The following is a 21,789-nucleotide window of genomic DNA, read 5'->3' as shown; positions in this document are numbered from 1 at the left end:
TTTTTTTTTTTTTTTTTTTTTTTGAGATGGAGCCTTACTCTGTCATCCAGGCTGGTGTGCAGTGGCATGATCTCAGCTCACTGCAACCTCTGCCTCACGGGTTCAAGCAATTCTCTTGTCTCAGCCTCCCAGGTAGGTGGGGCTACAGGCTTGCACCACCACATCCGGCTAATTTTTTTGTATTTTTGGTAGAGACAGGGCTTCACAATGTTGGCCAGGCTGGTCTTGAACTCCTGACCTCAAGTGATCCGCCCGCCTCGGCCTCACAAAGTGCTGGGATTACAGGCATGAGCCACCGCAACCGGCAAAAGTATTCTTTTTCTAATAAAATTTAAGGTGAATATAATATGGGCCACCCATATCACTTGAAAATTGGAAGAAAATACACAATAGAGCTAAATATTTGATTATTTATCAAAGTCAGAATTTTTGGTGATATTTGGAAATTCAGAATGACCAAAGTTTATCAAATAAAATAGAAAGCCTGAGCCAGTTATCTGATTAGTATAGTGAGAAGTGTCTCAGCTTTGCAGGCTATCTATATAATTGGCACAAATGTTTAAAGGCTTGACCATTTTTATTTTAAAAATAGTATAAATCCATTTGGAAAATTTAGAGAAGTAAAAGGAGGAAATAAAATATGCTGAAACTCTACTACTTGGAATTACTTTCCTAACTCAGCTCTGAAACTTGACCATAAAGCCTCTTTATATTATTTTTCTAGCCTCTCCTTAAATACGGTTTATGCTGAAGAAAGATGAATAATTCTCATCATTATCTGCAGTATCCCTGAAAAGCTAAATATGCAGTCAAACTCTGGATCATCTCACAAGCATTGAGGATTAAAGTGGAATGTGGACAGAATCAGAAAAGAGAAGACAGAGCTGAGGAAGGCGGTTGAATACAACGAGGAGGCTGAATGTCCCCCCCTTCCCCACACCTGACCACAGCCTCTAGCTGGTTTGCTCTCTCCCTTTTAGACTATGTCACCTCTTTTAAGTATTTAGAAAGAACATTTAATCTGGAGGCCTCTTAGGCTAAATAGAAGAACAAATCCTCTGCCAATTGCATGCTCTTTGATAAATTCTCATTGCTTTTAGAATTAAATCCTAAAGCATGACTAGGGCCTCTGAGACTAGTATGTCTGCCTTTTCCCTTCCTTCTTCCTCATTTCATACCATCCTTCCTCTGCCACTCACTGCATCCCCATCAGTCATTCTGGCCTGCTTTGTCTCCACAGATGAGTGACTTTGGCTTTCCCTTGCCAGGAATGCGCCTTTTTAAACACCCTTCCCACTCACGTCCACCTGAGTTATTCTCTTTATCAGCAATATAGTTTGATTCCGTTAAAAGTTTTCAAAACTTGTATTTTCTTAAAAAAAATTAACCTATATATTAGCATCACTGCTGTTAGACCAGAAGCTTCTAGAATGTCTCTTTTTTTGTTCATCATTAACTCCACTAAGCCTAGAAATTGCTCTGTGCTTAGAGAGAACATGCAAAATGCAGGAAGAATATATATGTGCTTGAGTTCAGATCTCAGCACCCCCAGGTACTCTTGTGTTACCTGAGTGACATTGGGCAGGTGGCTTAACTGATATGTATCCTAGACTTGGGATCTGTAAAATGAGGTTAAAATATTTCCCACCCAGAGCCCCTCAACATTCAACACTCCCAAGATAACTCCTTATTGCATATATTTGTGACTATATGTCTCAGAGCTCGTCTCTTGTTTAGTCAGTGCTTAGAACAGTTGATGCCAGTGATGAAAGGGCAGTGACGGGCAAGTGTCGCAGCTTCCTGGTCCCTTAGTCACATTCTGATAAGACACTGAGGTGCGTTCTACACTACCTCCTGTATACAGAGTCTCAGTCATACTAGATGTGCACTGCTCAATAACAAACCTCATCCTTTCTCACCCTGTCTCACTTACCATTTACTGGGGCTTTTGGGGATTATCTTTTAAATAAATTACTTTCACTCATATTTTTTTCTGAAAGTCGGCTTCTGGAGGAGCCCAACCTAAAACACAGGGTTAATAACATTTCCAGGCCAGGCGCGATGTGTCACGCCTGTAGTCCCAGCAGTTTGGGAGGCCGAGGTGGGCAGATCACCTGAGGTCAGGAGATCGAGACCAACCTGGCCAACATGGGGAACCTCCCTCTCTACTAAAAATACAAAAATTACCCAGGCGTGGTGGCGTGCACCTGTAGTACCAACTACTTGGGAGGCTGAGGGAAGGAAAAGTGCTTGAACCCAGGAGGCGGAGGTTGCAGTGAGATTGTGCCACTGCACTCCAGCCTGAGTGACAGAGTGAGACTTCATCTCAAAATAAATAAATGAAATGAAAAAAAGAATGACATTTCCTATGTCGTCAAATTATTTTGAGATCCTAACTCATGGAATTATTTGAAAGCACATATGAGTGCTCAATATATGTTGGGTGTTAGCATCCCTTCACTCTGTTGAACAGCGGTTGAATCTAGCAGCTAAGAAGTTAGATTCAGGAGCGAGACAGCCTGCATTCAAATCCCGGTTCCACCACTGGCTCACTCTGTACCTTGGGGCAAGCTTCTTACCCTTCCCTCATTTTCCCCATCTGTAAAACAGGGCCAATACAATTTGCCCACCTGAGGGACTTGTGGTATGTTTAAGCTATATATCTATATAATCACCTGGGAGATTAAAAGAGTGTAAAAGTGCATAGGAAATGTTGTATGGCTGTTTGTGATGATTATTGTGACTCACAGGGTACTTCATTATTTTAATATGTGCTTGCTAGCCAAAAAAAAAAGATATTTACCAAAGCCATGTTAGGTACTTCGGAGACAGAGTAAAAAGATACATTGGATATGGATCCCCATCTGGGCAACATTTCAGATACGTCATCTAGATGACAAGGAAGGTAACACCTAGGTAAGACCTTCCCGTAAAGATCTCTAGTATAAGAAATCGGCAACTGATAGGAAAAAATGAAAACTAGTGTGACTTGAATGTGTATCATGTGTCATGCAGTATGTAAGACAGAGAGGGGTTCAGTAGCTTGCCCTGCCACACAAGTAGTAAGGTGCCAGGTATGAACCAAGGTGTTTTTGTTTGTTTGTTTGTTTGTTTGTTTTTGTTTTATTCCCCCCACTCCTCCACCATTTATAATTTGTCTTTCATCCCTACCACTCTACTGCACTGTTCTCTCACAACCACTGTTTCTTTCTTTTTTTTATTTTTTTAAATTTTAAGTTCTGGGATACATGTGCAGAACGTGCAGGTTTGTTACATAGGTATACATGTGCCATGGTGGTTTGCTGCACCTATTAATCCATCATCTAGGTTTTAAGACCCACAAGCATTAGGTATTTCTCCTAGTGCTCTCCCTCCCCTTGCTCCCAGCTCCCCAGTAGGCCCTGGTGTGTGATGTTCCCTTTCCTGTGTCCATGTGTTCTCATTGCTCAACTCCCACTTATGAGTGAGAACATGCAGTGTTTGGTTTTTCTGTTCCTGTATTAGTTTGCTAAGAATGATGGCTTCCAGCTTCATCCATGTCCCTGCAAAGGACATGAACTCATTCTTTTTTATGACTGCATAGTATTCTGTGGTGTGTATGTGCCACAGGTGATTTTAATTGCAGAGCCTGTGTCCTTAATCAGCTTAAGAGCTCCCTAGACCTACTGATAGATAAGTGCTGTGCTTCCTTCCCCAGTAGCATCTGTCATCTGGATGAGATGCGTAGTTTGATTCCTTTAAAACAATTTTAAAAACTTGTATTTTCTTAAAAAAAAATTTAATCTGTACCTTAGCGTCTCTGCCATTTGACCAGAAGCTTCTAGGATGTGCCTTTTTTTGCTCATCATTAACTCCACTAAGCCTAGAAATTGCCTTGTGTTTGGCAAAATGCAGGAAGAATATGTGTGCACTTGGGTTCAGATCTCAGCACTCCCAGGTACTCTTGTGTTATCTGAATGACATTGGGCAAGTGGCTTAACTGATTTGTATCCTAGATGTGGGATCTATAAAATGAGGTTGAACTATTTCCCACTCAGAGCCCCTCCACATTCACCACTCCCACGATAACTCCTTACTGCCCGTATTTGTGACTATATGCCTCAGAGCTTGTCTCTTGTTTAGCCAGTGGTTAGAACAGTTGATGCCAATGAGCTGCCCCTGCATGCCAGGATCCAAGCAACGCACTGAGAAATGAGCACCGAATGTTACCGACTCATAAGTTATACTTCTCTTTCCTCATGCATCTTCTCAGAGATGTAGGAATTCAAGAGAGGGAGACTTTCTGTGGGTAAGTGGTCATGTGGAGATGAGGGAAGACTTACTGATTTTGGAGTGGCCCTTGAAGGGAAGGAAGAAATCAAAATGTGCGTTCAGAGGGATCAGGCACTGTAAGAAATGGGGAGTGCTTGAAGAAAGGCAGTGGCACAGAGAGTTTCAGAGTGCCGTTTTTAAATTCAGTCCGTGCTAAAATACAACTTCTCTTACTGACCGGCCATGTTATCTTGAGTAAGTCACTTAACCTCTTCAGCTTTGATTTCTTCATTACAAATGGAAACAGTAGTAATGCACATCTCATATGGTTATTGCCTGGGTAATATAGGTAAACAACTAGTGAGATACTCAGCACCTACTAAATGGTCAATGCAGGTAGCTGTTGTGATTATTATTATTATAAGTCCTTGCAGAAGTGAGTGTGTGTGTGTAGTGGGGGTGATGCACTCAGTTTGGCCAGCACAAAGTGTCTTTATAGAAGAAAGGTAGGAAAAAAAGTTTGAGAAAGCTCATTGGAATCCTGCTAGAGCTTCAATACAAGGTTGAGAAGAATCTATCTGGCTCTGCAGCAAAGGGACAGCACTTGAAGTGTTTGATCCAAGCAGATGGACCATTGAAACTCATTTGCAAAATGAGAAACATAAAACTATTATGATTTCCTATTGGTGTAATGGGAGGAAGAGTGGGGCTGACAATAGGAGAAAAGAGGATTGCAGAGTCTTCCGCAACAGCCCAGATGAGCGGTAATGAGAATGGGAATGGGAAGAGCCAACGGCTTCATTAAAAAGCCAGATCTTTCAGTGAAATGAACACTAGGATATGAACACTTGGTTGGTTTCTGGTTCCTCCAAGCCACACAAATAACCAAGGACAAGCATGTAACATCTCTGACCTTCTAATAACATCATGAGAAATCGTGAACTGTAAATGAGGTGAGGTGTGAAAATACCCAATATTCTGTAAAGCACTATATATGATACCACTGAAACAGTCCTTATTACCTTGTTACAGCCCAATACCCTCCAATGCATGCTTGCATTTTTCTTTATTTGGGTTACAGCACTAAAAATCAAGGTTAAGCCACAAAAAAATCCACTCAGATGTACAGTGATATAATGTACCTTGAGTCCTTAATTTTTATGCATGAATTAACATGCTCCCTAGGTAAAGCACAGTACTCCGGGACTTAAGGCCAAGGCTGACTTTTGGGGATTCTGTAAGGTTCAAAAGGGGTTTGGATGGTAAGCAGGAACTGCTGCCTAAAAACTGAATGACACAGGGAGGCTTCACAATACAGAGGAAGAGACAAAAAAAACCTATGCCAAGTTGCATAGGCTTCTGAGTCCTAATATATGTCAAGAATTTCTTTAGTATCCTAATCACATTCTACACGAAAACTATAGCCCCTCCAAAGCCTCCATATTCACCAGCTATCATAGGAAAAACCAAAGTATAGTGATTTGGATATCATTCCCCTGTCATGTATGACAAATTTGAACTGTACAGATATTAGTTAAGGTTCAATCAGGAAAGCAAAACTACTGTGAATCATGTAAAATGGAGGATTCATTTTAGGAGGAAGACCTTATGTAATTGTAAGAGAAGATGATGGCACAAAAGTGAGAGGGGAAATATCACAGTGATACTGTTAACAAGCCCTCTTGGGCACTGGAGCAGGTGGTCAAGTCAGATCTTGCAAGGAAGCCAGCAAGTTCAGCTGCCAGAATGGGCTTGTGAAGGGGAAGCGTTTGTGAACTGTTGCCTCTAAAACTGGAGTGGACCTAAGGTCAGTGTTGGTCAGTAGTGCCACCAGTTGTGCCAAAACCTGGATATGAAGAAGGAAACAGAGGACGAGCTCTCTGTTAACCTGTGTCTCTTTCTCACCAGACAAACTTACATGCAGCTTTCACAGAGTAGCATCATTTCCACCTTCCAAATCTCACACAAATTTCCTTTTTGTTCATCTCTAATCCAGATCTGGATAGGGAAGAGAAATTCTGAAAACATAGTTCTAGCTCAGCCAAGGTTGTCAGTCTAGTGAAACTTCTTGTTTCCTGGTGCAGATTTCCCCTGCTCTTCAATGTTTACCACTAAAAGAAGCAGTAGTTTAAATTGAGATGAATCCATTGATTACAGATTGGCTAAGTGTTTATGTTCTTACGACATCAGCTGCTAATCATGTGTTTCAGGTTGTCTCCTCAGATTAATAGTTTGTTTGGAGTGTCTGAGTATCTCACTGAATTAACTGATTGACCGCATTGACAGACAGGCAGACTAATCAATGAGCTTTGCTGGGCACAGTAGCTCATGCCTGTAATCCCAGCAACTAGGGAAGCTGAGGTGGGAAGACACTTGAAGTGAGTAGTTCCAGATCATCCTGGGCAACATAGCAAAACCTCATCTGTAAAGTAGTAATAATTTAAAAAATTAGCCAGGTGTGGTGGCATGCGCCTGCAGTCCCAGCTACTTGGGAGGCTGAGGCAGGAGGATCTCTTGAGCCCAGGGGTTCGAGGCTGTAGTGAGCTATGATCTCGTCACTGCACTCCAGCCTGACTGGCAGAACCAAACAAATTAATGAGCTTTCAAGGCTGGCACATGAGGGTATAGCACAACCTTAGCCATAGAATAGTGGCATTCAAATATAACACTGCAGTTTAATAAGCATTATCCATTTGTGACTATGTTCCTTCAGTGATGCTCTTGATAATAATTTCAAAATAACAGTCAGAAAAAGTTTGATGAAAAACAGCACAGAGCAATTCACTCATAATTACCCAAGGGAATAGCATAAGATGGATAAATAAAATTCACAGGAGAGTCCCAAATTGCCTTTTAGCTAAAACAAGCTGCGTTGTCCTCATATATTCTTTCATCAGAACTATTAAGAAATTGTAAAACTGTGTAACGCTTCTCATCTTAGAATCATTGGGTAATCAGAACTGGAAAGGATGTTGTGATCTCCTGGCACAAGGATTACAATTCCATTGTCTTCAAGGGACAAACAGAAAACAAGAGGCTGCCAGGCCAGTCCCTAGGCACAGATGATTTTCTGTGGTCTGAATACTCTTTGCTTTGCTTTTCTGTTCCCACATTTCTCATTTGGAGTGATTTTGACGTTGTAAAAATATAAGCAATGGGAGGATACAAAGGGTCAGAATGTCTAGCTGATAAACAGAAAAACTGGCAGTTGAGTAGAAGATGGCACTTCTGAAACCAGTTCTTCAAGCCCATCTGTGCCATCAATCCTCACATGCTTTTGGACTCTGGAAATGTGTTCTCAAACATAAAGCAAGATCCGGCTTCCACAGCTATGTCATTATGCAACAACAAATCATTTGACAAATCATCAATTCTATTTGAGAGACTAAGTGTTTGAGTAAGTAAAATAAATGTACGGCCATGAACTTAGATATATCAAGTTAAAGCCCTAGCCTCAGATTCAGTTTAGCAATGTTACAGAAAGAGGACAAAGTGGAAAAGACAATTGGCAATTACGAAGGGATGGTGTAGCCACACAGATTTGATATTAGAACACACTTCTCCCTCTGTGATTGGTGATTCTCTGTAAGACTTTTACGAAGAAGGGGTTTTTTTTCCCCTCCCTTCTGAGCTGTACAACCCCAAATGTAGCACTTTTGTGTTTGATTATAAGTGTTTTCTGAAATTCCCATGTGCACAAATACAGGTAAAACAAAACAAAACAAACAAGGTTCTTTGCCCATTTTGACATTAAAGAAATCATTATTGTTTCCAGGCTCAATATTAAGAACTGATTATAGAGCTGGTCAGAACATTTGGGAGGGTTTTGTTCCTCACTCAAATGTTGTTTTTAGTTCTATGTGTACCCAATCTGTTCTATTGTGAGCTTCTGGCAAAGTGAGCAGACAGCACCTGTTGTTAGCTGCAAGGTTCGGTAAACCAAGTTTGATTTTTTATGAGGGAGGAAAGAAACTCTTCATCTGTTTTCTGGTAACCTATTAGGTATCTTCAGATTGAGATTTTTTTTTAACTGAGTCCAAATATGTTATCTTTGTTCTTCAATTTAGTACTAATTCTGTATGAAAAATAAAATATCAAAATCTAAATTAGTGCTAAAATAGACAAAACAATTACAATATCATTTAGTGTAATGTCACATGTATAGAAAATATATATCTACACACATATACATGTACAGAACATATGTATATTTGTGTGTGTGTGTGTGTATATATATATGTATATATATTCCTAAGGGCACCATGGGGTCTTGGTACTTACTTCTCTACCTTGTTTTTTGTACCGAATAAATCTGCAAAACGTGGCATAATTCCACTAATAAAAATGGCTAAAAAATAAAACATAGCTCAACAGAGCAGCATGCTAGCAGTTATTTAACAACCATGTCTCTGAAAAGAATGTGGATACATATATTTGTGTGCATATAAATGTATATATATGTATATACACATGTTTATTATCAAATTTACTAATGCAATGGATGTGATGTGTAGCCCACAATTAAAAATAATAAAATATATAATATCATAATTTATTATAAATTCCATAAGTCAATTGATTTTCATAGAAGGCTTTTGCTAAGTTTTATTGAATATTTATATCTCTAGCTAAGCTTCAGTTGCAATTCAACCATGATCTGACAATTGGAATTGTATCCCAATCTGCTAACTTTATTCCCAGTAAACATTTGCTATCATTACAGCTTATATGCAATATAATCTTAGAGTATTTCTCACTGTCATACAAATTATATCCATTACTGAAACTCTTTCAGCATCAACACTAAGTGAGGACCTGCTTTGTCGCTTTTGCCAATTGCTGTGGTGTAAATACTCCCCATGAGTGATTTCCAGATAATAACATGACATAATTTGGGAAGAAATGCACAGTAGTTTCCATGATATGATAATTCCACCATACAAATACAATAGATATGAACAACCTCAAGACCATAATAGGAAAATATTCTAAAATAATTTGGAAGTAATGAATTTTAAATATTTATGAAATTTTGAATATAATTATTTTAATTGGATGTCTATTTAATTTTTAATAATAGCTGTGTTTAAACAACTTGCTTACAAAATTCCTGAAACTAACACTCAGCTTTCATGAGCTGCTACGAGTCAGCTCCAGCACACCCTGGCTAAATATGTCGGAAATTTTCAACTAGAGATAAATAAAAATGAGAATTATGCAAATTTAAAAACACTACCACAAATTCTATGGAAGCCTAATGGGATATCAAATTAATTTTTCTTTTTTTTTTTACGTACATTTATGACTACATTGGTGATACTCAACCCCAGAAACAGCATACTAGAATCATTTGCTTAGCTTTTAAAAGCACTTAGGTCCTTGTAAAAACACCAAGGTCCATCATGAGTAGAATGGAAAGGCAGGATGTAAAAGATTCATACAATGGAATAATGTACTACGCAGCAATGAGAGTAAGCAAACTTGCCATTATACACAACAACTTGGATGAATCTCACAAACCCAATATTGAATGAAAGAAGCCAGAAACGAAAGAATACACACTAAATGACCATATAGGTAGTGTGTGTGTGTGTATATATATATATATATATATATACACACAGTAAAAGTAAATTGTGTGATGAAATGGCTACCCTTCTGTGTCTCAGCTGTGATTGGAAAGGGCTTCTGGGATCCAGCCATGGTCTGCATCTTGATTTGTGTGCTGCTTACATGGGTAGGTTGAATTTATGAAAATTCATTGAACTGACACAATTTATGCACATTATACTTACTGAGATATTTTGGATTTTAATAAAAATTAAAAACTGAATGATTGGCCGGGCGTGGTGGCTGATGTCTGTAATCCCAGCACTTTGGGAGGCTAAGGCAGATGGATCACGAGGTCAGGAGTTCAAGACCAGCCTGGCCAACATGATGAAACCTTGTCTCTACTAAAAATACAAAAATTAGCCAGGTGTGGTGGCGCATGCCTGTAATCCCATCTATTCAGGAGGCTGAGGCAGGAGAATTGCTTGAACCTGGGAGGCAGAAGTTGCAGTGAGCTGAGATCGCGCCACTGTACTCCAGCCTGGGTGACAGAGCAAGACTTTGTCTTGAGGGGGGGGAAAAAACGAATGATTACATTGAACACAGATAAATTAACTCTAAATTTCTAAGTGGGATTGTAGTAACAGTATTTTTTAAATGTCCTCAAGTGATTCCAATGTGAAGTTAAGTTTGAGAACCAGATTATTTTTATATAGATTAATTGTTCTGTCAATTAATACTAGATAAATATATTAAGGTATTTATTTTTATAAGATAAAAAGAAATAAAATTAATGACAGTATATTTGCCAAAATAAAAAAAATTCTATATATAATAGTCCCGCCTTATCCACAGTTTTACTTTCTGTGGTTTCAGTTTCCCCAGTTTCAGCTACCATGCTCAACCAAGGTCCAAAAATATTAAACGCTAAATTTTGGAAATAAACAAGTCATAAGTTTTAAATTGCATTCTGGGTAGTGTGATGAAATCTCCAGTCATCCCACACCATCCTGCTCCATTCCAGTCTGTCCCACCCAGAAAGGAAATCATCCCTTTGTCCAGTGCACCCCCGCTGTGTATGCTACCCACCTTTAATCACTTAGGAGCTGGCTCTGTTATCAGACTGAAGAAACATAATACGTATAGGGCTTGGGACTGTTCATGGTTGTAGGCATCCACTGGGAGGATTGACACATATCCTCCATGAATAAGCCCCCATTATGGTAATTAGGCGGTAATTTGAACACAATCCAGTTCCTTAGTATGACTTACAAGGCCCTGGGTGATTTCCCCCTTAAAATTGGTTTCAGATTTTAAAGGTTAACTGTTACATAAATTTGAGTCTGTTCCTTGGGAGTCTTAAGCAAAAGGATCACTTGAGGCCAGGAATTTAAGAATTAGCAAGACCTTGTCTCTCTCTCTCTATATACATATATATGTATATGTATATATATATGTATGTATATGTATACATACACATATATGTATACATATACATACATATATATATATATATAAAATTAGCCAGGCATTGTGGTATGAGCCTGTAGTTTCAGCTAGTCAGGAGGTGGAGGTGGGAAGATAGTTCACGCTCACAAATTTGAGGGTGCAGTGAGCATGATCTTGCCACTGCACTCCAGCCTGAGTGACAGAGGAAAATCCTGCCCCCGCCAAAAAAAATTGAGTCTGTGTCAAGAAACAGTCTTTAAATGGGATCATATCAAGTTTAAAAGCTTCTATATAGAAAAGGAAACAATCAATGAAGTGAAGAGACAACCAACAGAATGGAAGGAAGTATTTGTAAACTACCCATCTGACAAGGGACTAATAACCAGAATATATAAGGAGCTCAAACAACTCCATAGGGAAAAATCTAATAATGCGATTAAAAAATGGGCAAATGATTTGAATAGCTATTTCTCAAAAGAAGACATAAAAATAGCAAACAGGCATATGAAAAAGTGCTCAACGTCACTGATCATCAGAGAAATGTGAATCAAAACTACAATGAGATATCATGTCACCCCAGTTAAAATGGCTTATATCCAAAAGACTGGCAATAACAAATGCTGGTGAGGATGTGAAGTAAAGGAACCCTCATACACCATTGGTGAGAATGTAAATTAGTACAACCACTATCAACAACAGTTTTGGGGTTCCTCTAAAACTAAAACTAGAGCTACCATATGATCCAGCAACTAAGACTAAAACTAGGGCCCCCATATGATCCAGCAATCCCACTGGTGGGCATATACCCAAAATAAAGGAAATCAATATATCGAAGATATATCTGCATGCCCATGTTTGTTGCAGCACTATTCACAATAGCCAAAATTTGGAAACAATCTAAGTATCCAACAACAGATAAATTGATAAAGAAAATGTGGTGCGTATGCAAAATGGAGTACTATTCAGTCATAAAAAAGAACCAGATTCTGCCATTTGAAACAACATGGATGGAACTGGAGGTCATTAAGCTAAGTCAGGCACAGAAAGACAAACTTCACGTGTTCTCACTTACTTGTGGGATGTAAAAATGAAAACAATTGAACTCATGGAGATAGAGAGTAGAAGGATGGTTACTAGAGGCTAGGAAGGAAACTGGGATGGTGGGAGGGGGACAGGTGGGGATGGGTAATGAGTACAAAATAAAAGTTAGAAAAAATAAAACCTAGTATTTGATAGCACAACAGGGTGACTCTAGTCAATAATAACTTAATTGTACATTTGAAAATAACAGGGCCAGGCATGGTGGCTTATGTCTGTAATCCCAGCACTTTGGGAGACCAAGGCGGGCAGATCACCTGAGGTCGGGAGTTCAAGATCAGGCTAGCTAACGTGGTGAAGCCCCGTCTCTACTAAATATACAAAATTAGCCAGGTGTGGTGGCGCATGCCTGTAATCCTAGCTACTTGGAAGGCTGAGGCAGGAGAAACGCTTGAACCCGGGAGGCAGAGATTGCAGTGAGCCAGAATCGCGCCACCGCACTCCAGCCTGGGCAACAGAGACAATAAGTACATAAATTAAATAAATAAATAAAAGAGTATAATTAGATTGTTTGTGACACAAAGGATAAATGCTTAAGGGACTGGATATCCCAGTTTCCATATTGCGATTATGCATTGCATGCCTATATCAAAATATCTCATGTACCCCATAAATATATACACCTACTATGTACACAGAAAAATTAAAATTAAAAATTAAAAAAAAAAAGAGGCAAGGTGCAGTGACTCATGCCTGTAATCCCAGCACTTTGGGAGGCCAAGGTAGGAGGATTGCTTGGGCCAAGAAGTCAAGACCAGCCTGAGCAACACAGTGAGAGGCAGTCTCTACAAAAAATAAAAAATTAGCCAGGCACGATGGTGCATGCTTATAGTCCCAGCTACTCAGGAGGCTGAGGTAGGAGGATTGTTTGAGCCTAGGAGGTCAAGCCAGCAGTAAGTGAGCTTTGATAGCGCCATTGCACTTCAGCCTTGGCAACAGAGCGAGACCCGAAAAAAAAGAAAGAAAAAGAAAGAAGAAGGAAGGAAGGAAGGGAGGGAAAGGAAGGAAGGAAGGAAGGAAGGAAGGAAGGGAAAGAGCAAGAGAAAGAAAGAAAGAAAGAAAGAAAGAAAGAAAGAAAGAAAGAAAGAAAGAAAGAAAGAAAGAAAGAAAGAGAAGAAAGAAAGAAAGTCTGAGACTCAAATATAGTTTCTTCCTTTGCCCACTATCAAGGTCAGATGAAACACTCTTCATAAAGTGCTTTATAAACTCTAATGCACTAGTTATGAGGTATAACTAGTCAAATATTTGAGTTGAGTTTTTATTTTCCCTTTAAGACTAAGAATTCTACAGTTACAAATTCAACAAGTGTAAATACTATATATTTCTCAGAATGAGTATATATTTGAGAGAAATGACCTGATTCTAAGCAAAGAGTGTGGAAATGACAAAATTCTTCTTCACGGAATCAAGGTTTAAGGAGAAAATGGAAGAATATGTTACTGGGAGGATTAATCAGAATGAACATAGCATTCGAATAAGTGTGTTAAAGATTGGATTTGCCTTTAATAAATGGAAATGGATCTGAAGAAGAACAATGCAGAATATCACAATGATATAAGGAGAGACTTGGGGATTTTTAAAAAGTGCAGAGATCTTACAAGTAGCACAGTCTGACTTGAATAAAGGATACATGAAGGAGAGTAAGGGAAGGCATGGCTCATGACACAGGTAGAATTGAATTAATTGGAGAACTTCCAATATTTGTTGAAGGAAATTGAATTTGAATGCTTGATTAGACAGTTTGAACTTTATAGGAGATGGGATCTGTAAAGGTCTTGACATAGAGTAATGACAAAATCAGCCGTGCTTTATGAAGTTTTCTCTGCATAGGCGTCTGTGTCAATAAGCTAAGTCTTGGAAAGGACACAGAGGATGTCTCAAAATAGAGAGAAACTGTAGGAGGCTGGTACAAATGTCTTGGGGGAGAGGCAATGGTGGATCAACTTGACTGGTAATGACAGAACTAAAAAGGAATAAAAAAATACATCTTGAGATAAAATACAGCCCACAAGTTTAAATATTTAAATTATTTGTGACACAAAGTCAACGTGTATTTGCTACCCAGTAATACTGGAACAGCACTGGCTGTATGTTAAATGTGCTACTCCCTGAACAAACCACACTGAAGTTACACCTGCCTAGGTCAAGTGTGTCTAAGCAAACTGTATTCGTTTCAAAAATTAGGAATAGCTTTCTACTTTCAGTATACAGCATAGTTTTTAAAAATTAAAAAAAATCCTAAGCCCAAAATATATATTGTGACTAAAACATTTATGCCTAAAAGTAGATTCTAACAATAACCAGTTCAATTGCTAAAGGTGTTTGGGAATATTGGTTTATCCCTAAGCAGTCTTGGGGTCTTATTTTGAGAGGTCAATAACGTGCTCATTTATTTTAAATATTTATTAAGTGCGTACCATGTGTCAGGCACTGTACTAGGCATCAGTGATGCAGCCACTTATACGACTCACAATATTTTAACTACATAAAACTTATATTCCTCTAGGTATAGGCAGAAAGTGCACTGGTAAACACTGTATAAATAAGTTAATTTCAGATAGCAACGAGCTCATTGAAAACAGTAAAAAAGGTTGACAAGAGTGACTAGGACCAATAGTGGGATAAGCTACTACTTACCCAGACAAGGTCCTAAGGGAACGTCAGACTATGGAGGTGACTGATTGGAGATGGGTATAATGGCAAGAGCCAGTCATAGAAAGATGTGAAGAGTGTTTCACACGACTGAACGGCACACGCAAAGACCCTAAGCAGAGAACAATCTTGATATTTTGATGAGCATAAGAAAAAAATGTGACTCTAATGCAATGAGCAAAGGGAAGTTAAGTAAAAGTAGAGATGAAAGAGGTAGGCAGAAGAAGCCAGATTGTTTCGTGACTTGATGGAATGGCAAGGAGTTTGATTTTAAGCATCTAGAGTTGTTTAAATCGGGGGAAGAAAAATGTTATCAATCCTGGGCCGGGCGCGGTGGCTCACGCCTGTAATTCCAGCACTTTGGGAGGCTGAGGCGGGCGGAACACCTGAGGTCGGGAGTTCGAGACCAGCCTGACCAACATGGAGAAACCCCGTCTCTACTAAAAATACAAAGTTAGCCAGGTGTGGTGGTGCATGCCCATAATCCCAGCTACTTGGGAGGCTGAGGCAGGAGAATTGCTTGAACCTGGGAGGCAGAGGTTACAGTGAGCCAAGATTGTGCCACTGCACTGTAGCCTGGGCAACAAGAGCAAAACTCCATCTCAAAAAAAAAAAAAAAAAAAGAAAAGAAAAATATTATGAATCCTTCCATGCTATTTTCAAGTCATAGCATAGCTATTTTTGAGTACCCTTAAAGTGAAAATATGACCTGGTGTTATTACTTCCATAGAATACTTGACCCTCTCCTTCAAAGACTTCATGGTGAAAACACAATTACTCACATTCCATTCAACTAAGAGCCTACATTTCCTATAGTATGCCAGTCTGCATACCAATCATTTCCCCCCAGTGCTGACAAAACAAAGTTTTTTCCTACATTGTTATCAGTCCTAACAATTTCATTTAAAGTTTAAGAATCAATTACTTTGGAAGAAGGTTTGATAATCATATAACCACCTTTATCAGTAGGCATTGCATGAAAATGGTGTTTTCAGCATTTCTAAATTGGACCATTTCTATTAGAAATTGCAAAGATGTCACTTGGCTGAAAAATACAGCCTGGTGTTCCATTCCTAAAGGTGTTATTATGCTAACAATAAATCCAAACAAGACCGTGGGCAGAGTGTGGGTTGTGACGTACTCAATATTCATTCACACTCTGACCCAGAGGAATATCCATTATGTGCTTCTGGGATCCTTGAGCAAAGCAGGTTTATTACACCTGCCAATTTTCATGGATTTGCTGTGTGATACATCGTTGTCTTTGAAGAAATCTTGGTCATAGTGAATATTTTCATTCTTCTGGTTTTCTCTCTCAGGTAGTTCGTTTGCTCTGCCTCTCAATTCAATAAAAGGCTATGTTTGAAATAGAGTGAAATTCAAGCAATCATAAATACTTTCCAATGTCCCTTTTTCCTAGGTGCCTGACTGTGAGTATTTAGAAAGAGGTAGAGTTTCTCCCAGATTCACTTTCAGGCTGTGTTATTTATAAGGAAGTAAGCTATGTAAAAATACTGACAAAATAGATTTTTTCTTTCTTTATGGGTATCAGCCCTAAAAACAACTTTATTTTAGTGTTAAAAGTCAACTACTTTGGGAGAAGTTTTGAAAATAATATAACCACATTTGTCAGCAAACATTACATAAAAATGATGGCTGCAAAGACTTATTATAATTTTGAGCCTCAGTTTATTCTTCAAGAGTAATTAATACAGTAGGAGAAACCAGCTCATTAGGCCCTGTTGGCATAACACAATAATTAGAATCCCTCAAGGAGGGCTTTGATTCTACTCTGCCAATACATGTGACTAGCTCTATGTTGACTTTCTTGAATTATTGCACTTCTTCATGATAAAACCAAGTCTCATACTGAATAACTGGTACTTCTTCAGGACTAACCAAATAGGTATTCAGTCTGTAATTTCATAAAATACATATAAAAGTCCTTAACCCATGGCAAAACAAACACAAATGACAAAAAAGTGGTTATATTTGTGAACCAAGTGAATGTTTTATAAACTACCATTTAAATAGTAGTACTTAGTTAAAATAAGAATGTTAAAAGAGAATGCATTAGGCAGAAATTCTTAAGATGATATGAATATTTAGTATCAGGAAAATCACACTCCTTGTAACTACTATTCTGCTATTGTTTATTATGTTTGAGTTACAATAGCAGCCATTGACACTCACTGACACTCTTCTTAAGGACTGCAGATCTTCTAACAGTCCGCAGATAAAATTGTGCTATCTCTAACCCTGGTTAACTCATAAGAACAGATATAGCACACGATTCAACCTATTATCATCAAGTATTTATTAAACATTTTTAATAATTATCAAATTTTTAAAGATTGGAACTAAATTTTGAAATCTGTCTAATATTTTTCAAATTTTACATAAAAGCCATGGTAAGGTCAAAGATTTAATAAAATAGAATCATCTTGTGCATTCTGAGAATTTTTCACTGTGGGAAAATGTGACAGTTAATCACATCAGTTAATCTTGGGTTTCTTATGCAGGTGACATTCTAGGGTCAACAAAATTTGACCCTACGTGGTTTTTCAGCTTCTACCCATTACTGACATTGTTTAGTATTTATTAAAAAATAAAATATTTCTTGGCCGGGTGTGGTGTCTCATGCCTGTAATCCTAGCACTTTGGGAGGCTGAGGTGGGTGGATTGCCTGAGCTCAGGAGTTTGAGACCAGCCTGGGCAACATGGTGAAACCCTATTTCTACTAAAATACAAAAAATTAGCCCAGTATGGTGGTGCGTGCCTGTAATCTCAGCTACTCAAGAGGCTGAGGCAGGAGAATTGCATGAACCCAGGAGGTGGAGGTTGCAGTGAGCTGATATCACGCCACTGCACTCCAGCCTGGGCAACACAGGGAGACTCCATCTCAAAAAACAAACAAATAAATAAATAAATAAATAAATAAAATATTTCTTCATGAAAACAATCTGTGCATTGTCTACAAAGACAAAAAGTAGACTTACAGTTATAAGTTTTTCTCTGTTGATTAATTTGGTTATCCAAATTATCTCATTAACATATTTTTTCTACTTTAAGAAATGTAGATTTTTCAGTAACTCAGGGCTGAGAATAAACGTTCTTAGTCTATATTAAACCTCTTGATTTTTTTTTCCTTCCAGGAATTATTGTGACTTCTTAAAATTCTTTTATTTGCTCTTTTCCTCATTTTCATTAGTGAATAAGCATTTATCCCAGCAGAGTTCTGATACTAACTCAACCTCAAAACCAAATTTTTAAAGCTGTATTAGTCAAGAACTTTTTTGTCACAAGGGGCAGAATCTCAGTTTAAGTGGACTTACTTGCTGGTTTCCTCGTTTAGACTGTCAGGTTGAAGAGGGCAGGGACTATGGACGTATTGCTGAAGGTCAACATCAAGCTCCTTGCCTGGCACATCATCGTTTCTAATATATTTCTATATTTGTTGAAGTAAATGAACCTGCTTTCTTTTATTCATTTAGCAAATATTTAGAATCCGTGTATTAGGGGATGGAGAATCAGTAAAGCATAAACCAGATGAAATTTCCTGCCCTCACAGAGTTTCAAATACGGCATGATTTAAAACTTTTAAAACGTTATTACAATTCTATTTCTAGAAACTGATGACTGTAACTTTAATACACACTGGCAACCATAAAGGAATGAACCAGACTAACAGTTCCCCAGAGGATATTATATGACTAAATTTATTCTACTGTGATAACATAAATAGAACCAACAACATTAACTTTTGGTAATTAATTAATTCATTCATTTAACAAATATTTACTGAATCCCTACCAAGTACCAGCAAGATATAGTCCCTGCCATCTGGAAGCTTAAAGCATAGTGAGGAAGAAACTTCAGTTTCTTATGACTTCTATAAAAGTTACCACAAATGTTATGGCTTAAAACAGTACATATTTATTTTCTTAGAGTCCTGGAGGTCAGAAGTCCAAAATGGGATTCACAGGGCTGAAAACAAGGTGCAGGCAGAGCCATGCTCAGTCCATAGATAGAGGGGAGAATCTGTCCCCCTGCCTTTCCCAGCATCTAGAGCTTCCTTCATCACACCCCGTGGCTCATGATCCCTTCCTCAGTCTTGAAGTCTAGCAGTGCAGCATCTTCACATCTCCCTCTGCTCTGCTGCCTCACTGCCTTCCCCTCTGTCGGGTCTAACTCTGCCTCCTTCTTACAATCTGGATAGTCCAGGGCCATTTTAATCTCCCCATCTGAAGATCTTTAACTTAATCGCATCTGCAAAATCCACTTTACTGTATCAAGTAGCACTCACAGGTTCCAGGTATTAGGACCTAGATATCTTTTGGGGCCATTATTTAGCCTGTCATGCATATCAATGAAACAGTTAAAAAGTATATAATTATTAACTGTATTTCCTAATTAAACGGGCCTTCATTTTCTTCTAATATTTTAAAAATACTAAAATAGAACAATTAAACTTTTAAGTACTCAAAACTTTAAAAGTGTCCCAGAATCAATCATGTATGACTGTATGGATTAAGTTTCATTGTAAAGGCCTATGAAGCCATGACTATAGTAAAAGCACTAGAAGTTGCAGTTAATTTTTAGAAAATGAGAGGAGAGGTTGTCAAAAAATTTTAAGTTTTAATTTAGAGTCTGGGGAGATTTAAAGTATCAAGCTGTTAGACAAATTATAATAATTAAAATAGCAAGGAAAAAGTAAGTAATTGTGAAAGATTTGCTGGCATTTCAGAATGAATAAAAAGTACGTTTTGGAAACACAAGATATTATCACTATGCATAGTCACAGAACTCTATCATCAGACAATCTAATTTTCTAAACTAAAATAGTATCTGCGAATAGGGAGACACACCATGAAACCTCTAACAAAACAAACAGATTTAAAGCAATGTTGTCTTGTGTATATCATTATCAACATCCTTACCTCTGGGGCAATGTTTAGCTTAGATTATCTCATTTAAATAGCTATGGCTTTAAAAAAATAGATCCAATCTGTTCTTTCACAATGAAATTGTGCACCAAGGGTATATGATGATTTCTCCCATCAGAATAAAGCAACAGGACATGTTGAATCACATCCAGTTTGGATAAATAAAAGTTAATATAAGAGCTGGAGTATTTCTCAGATTTGATACATGTTCTGAGACTAATAATTTGTTTTAATTTAACACAAAAGGTCTTTTAGAAATCCTATGCTAATTCAATATACATATTTAAAGGGCAAAATGTTAATGTTGAATTTTGACAGGAAGATGAAACTTAAGGGTAGGAATATAATTCTTATTCACACATATATGATTTGGGGGCACCTTGATGAGTTTTTTTCTGTCTTTTCTTAATCTATTACCAAAAAAAGAATACATTATTATTTAACCCCAAATCTTTGTTATAGAGACTTAGAGGTGTCACCAATCAAAATACTGTAATCACTTTGAGTAAATATAACTATGGCACTTCTAGCTGCTAGCTTTGCTAGTGGTAAAATTGCTTTTATTTGTATGGTTTTCTGATTCTCCTGTTTGATTTCTGCATATTTTAGCATTGTCATTCATTTTAAGATCAGCATATCTATTTCTCAGGATTGCTATAAAATATATGTCCTTTACAATTACTGTGTTTCTTCCTTTTAAATTATTATGTTTATTCCTGCATGTCTGTCAATATATTACTGCTTTGTTATAAGTACGTGAAACTTCACTAGTACCTATCAACACATAGTCGGGGGGAAGAAGCATGGTATGGTAGAAGAGAGGCTTCTTTGATAATCATATGATCTAATCAATGTCCATGCTCTGTAACAACTCATGTAGGTAAGCTCAACAATTAATCTTGACAATTAAGCTCAGTAATTATGAACTCTATGATTGTAACAGACTATGGTTGGTTGTTTACAAAAACAGCCACGATTATTGCCTTTATTATTTCTATGGCCTTTTTATGGTATAATTTTGCAGCTTTTCTATCAAGAGATGTAGTGTCATTCCACATCTATTGAAGCTGGACTTGTCTTGTGACTTATAATTGTCAAAATAACTCACAGAAATGGCAAGGTAGCAGTTCCAAGCCTTGGCATCAAGAAATGCTGCATTCTTCTGTCTTTTGTTTTCTTGGAACCCTGAGCAGCCACCATGTAAAAGAACCCAGACTCACAGAGGGTAACATTTGGACCACAGCCATGGCAGCACAGCTGTCTCAGTTACGAATGTTCTAGACTAGTCATGTCTCAGATGACTCAGCTCATCGAAGTTGCAGTGCACCCAGGCAAAAACCAAAAGAAGACCCATTTGAGTCCATCGTAAATTGTTAACCCACAGATTTGCCAACTAAATACATGATTATTTGTTATTTTATTACACTCACATTTGGCGTGGCTTATTACAAAGCAAAAGTTAACTGATACACAGATATTAATATGTTCAAGTTGAATAAAAGAACATGTTCTTGTCTATTCTTTTAAAATAATTAAAAAGAAAATATATCTAAGGTTATTTCTAGTTCTGAGGTAACATTCTATATCACCTTTTCTTCTAAATGAATATAGCTTTGATTTTTTTGCCATATCAATTTCTAAACATGAGAGAAAATATGTATTTTAATTTTAATTTTTTAAAGACTTCACTATAATGAAAATAAGAATAATTATTCACTGTTTATTGGTGATAAAAATATTTAATTACATTCTTTTATTAAAATGTCATAGTATATTATATAATTAAATATTACATAATTACATTGTATAAAAATGTCATATTTGCCAATTTATAAATGTAATA

General features: G+C 37.6%; 1 protein-coding gene across 7 annotated transcripts in view; it reads right to left on the bottom strand.

The window, feature by feature from the left end:
* LOC100990608 (contactin-6) overlaps positions 1-21,789 on the bottom strand; it is a 320,384-nt gene that overhangs the window by 243,153 nt on the left and 55,442 nt on the right. The gene's annotated exons all lie outside the window — the stretch shown is intronic.

This window comes from Pan paniscus, chromosome 2 (genome assembly GCF_029289425.2).
Source record: "Pan paniscus chromosome 2, NHGRI_mPanPan1-v2.0_pri, whole genome shotgun sequence".
NCBI lineage: Eukaryota > Metazoa > Chordata > Mammalia > Primates > Hominidae > Pan > Pan paniscus.
This window is presented reverse-complemented; position numbering and strand designations above follow the sequence as displayed.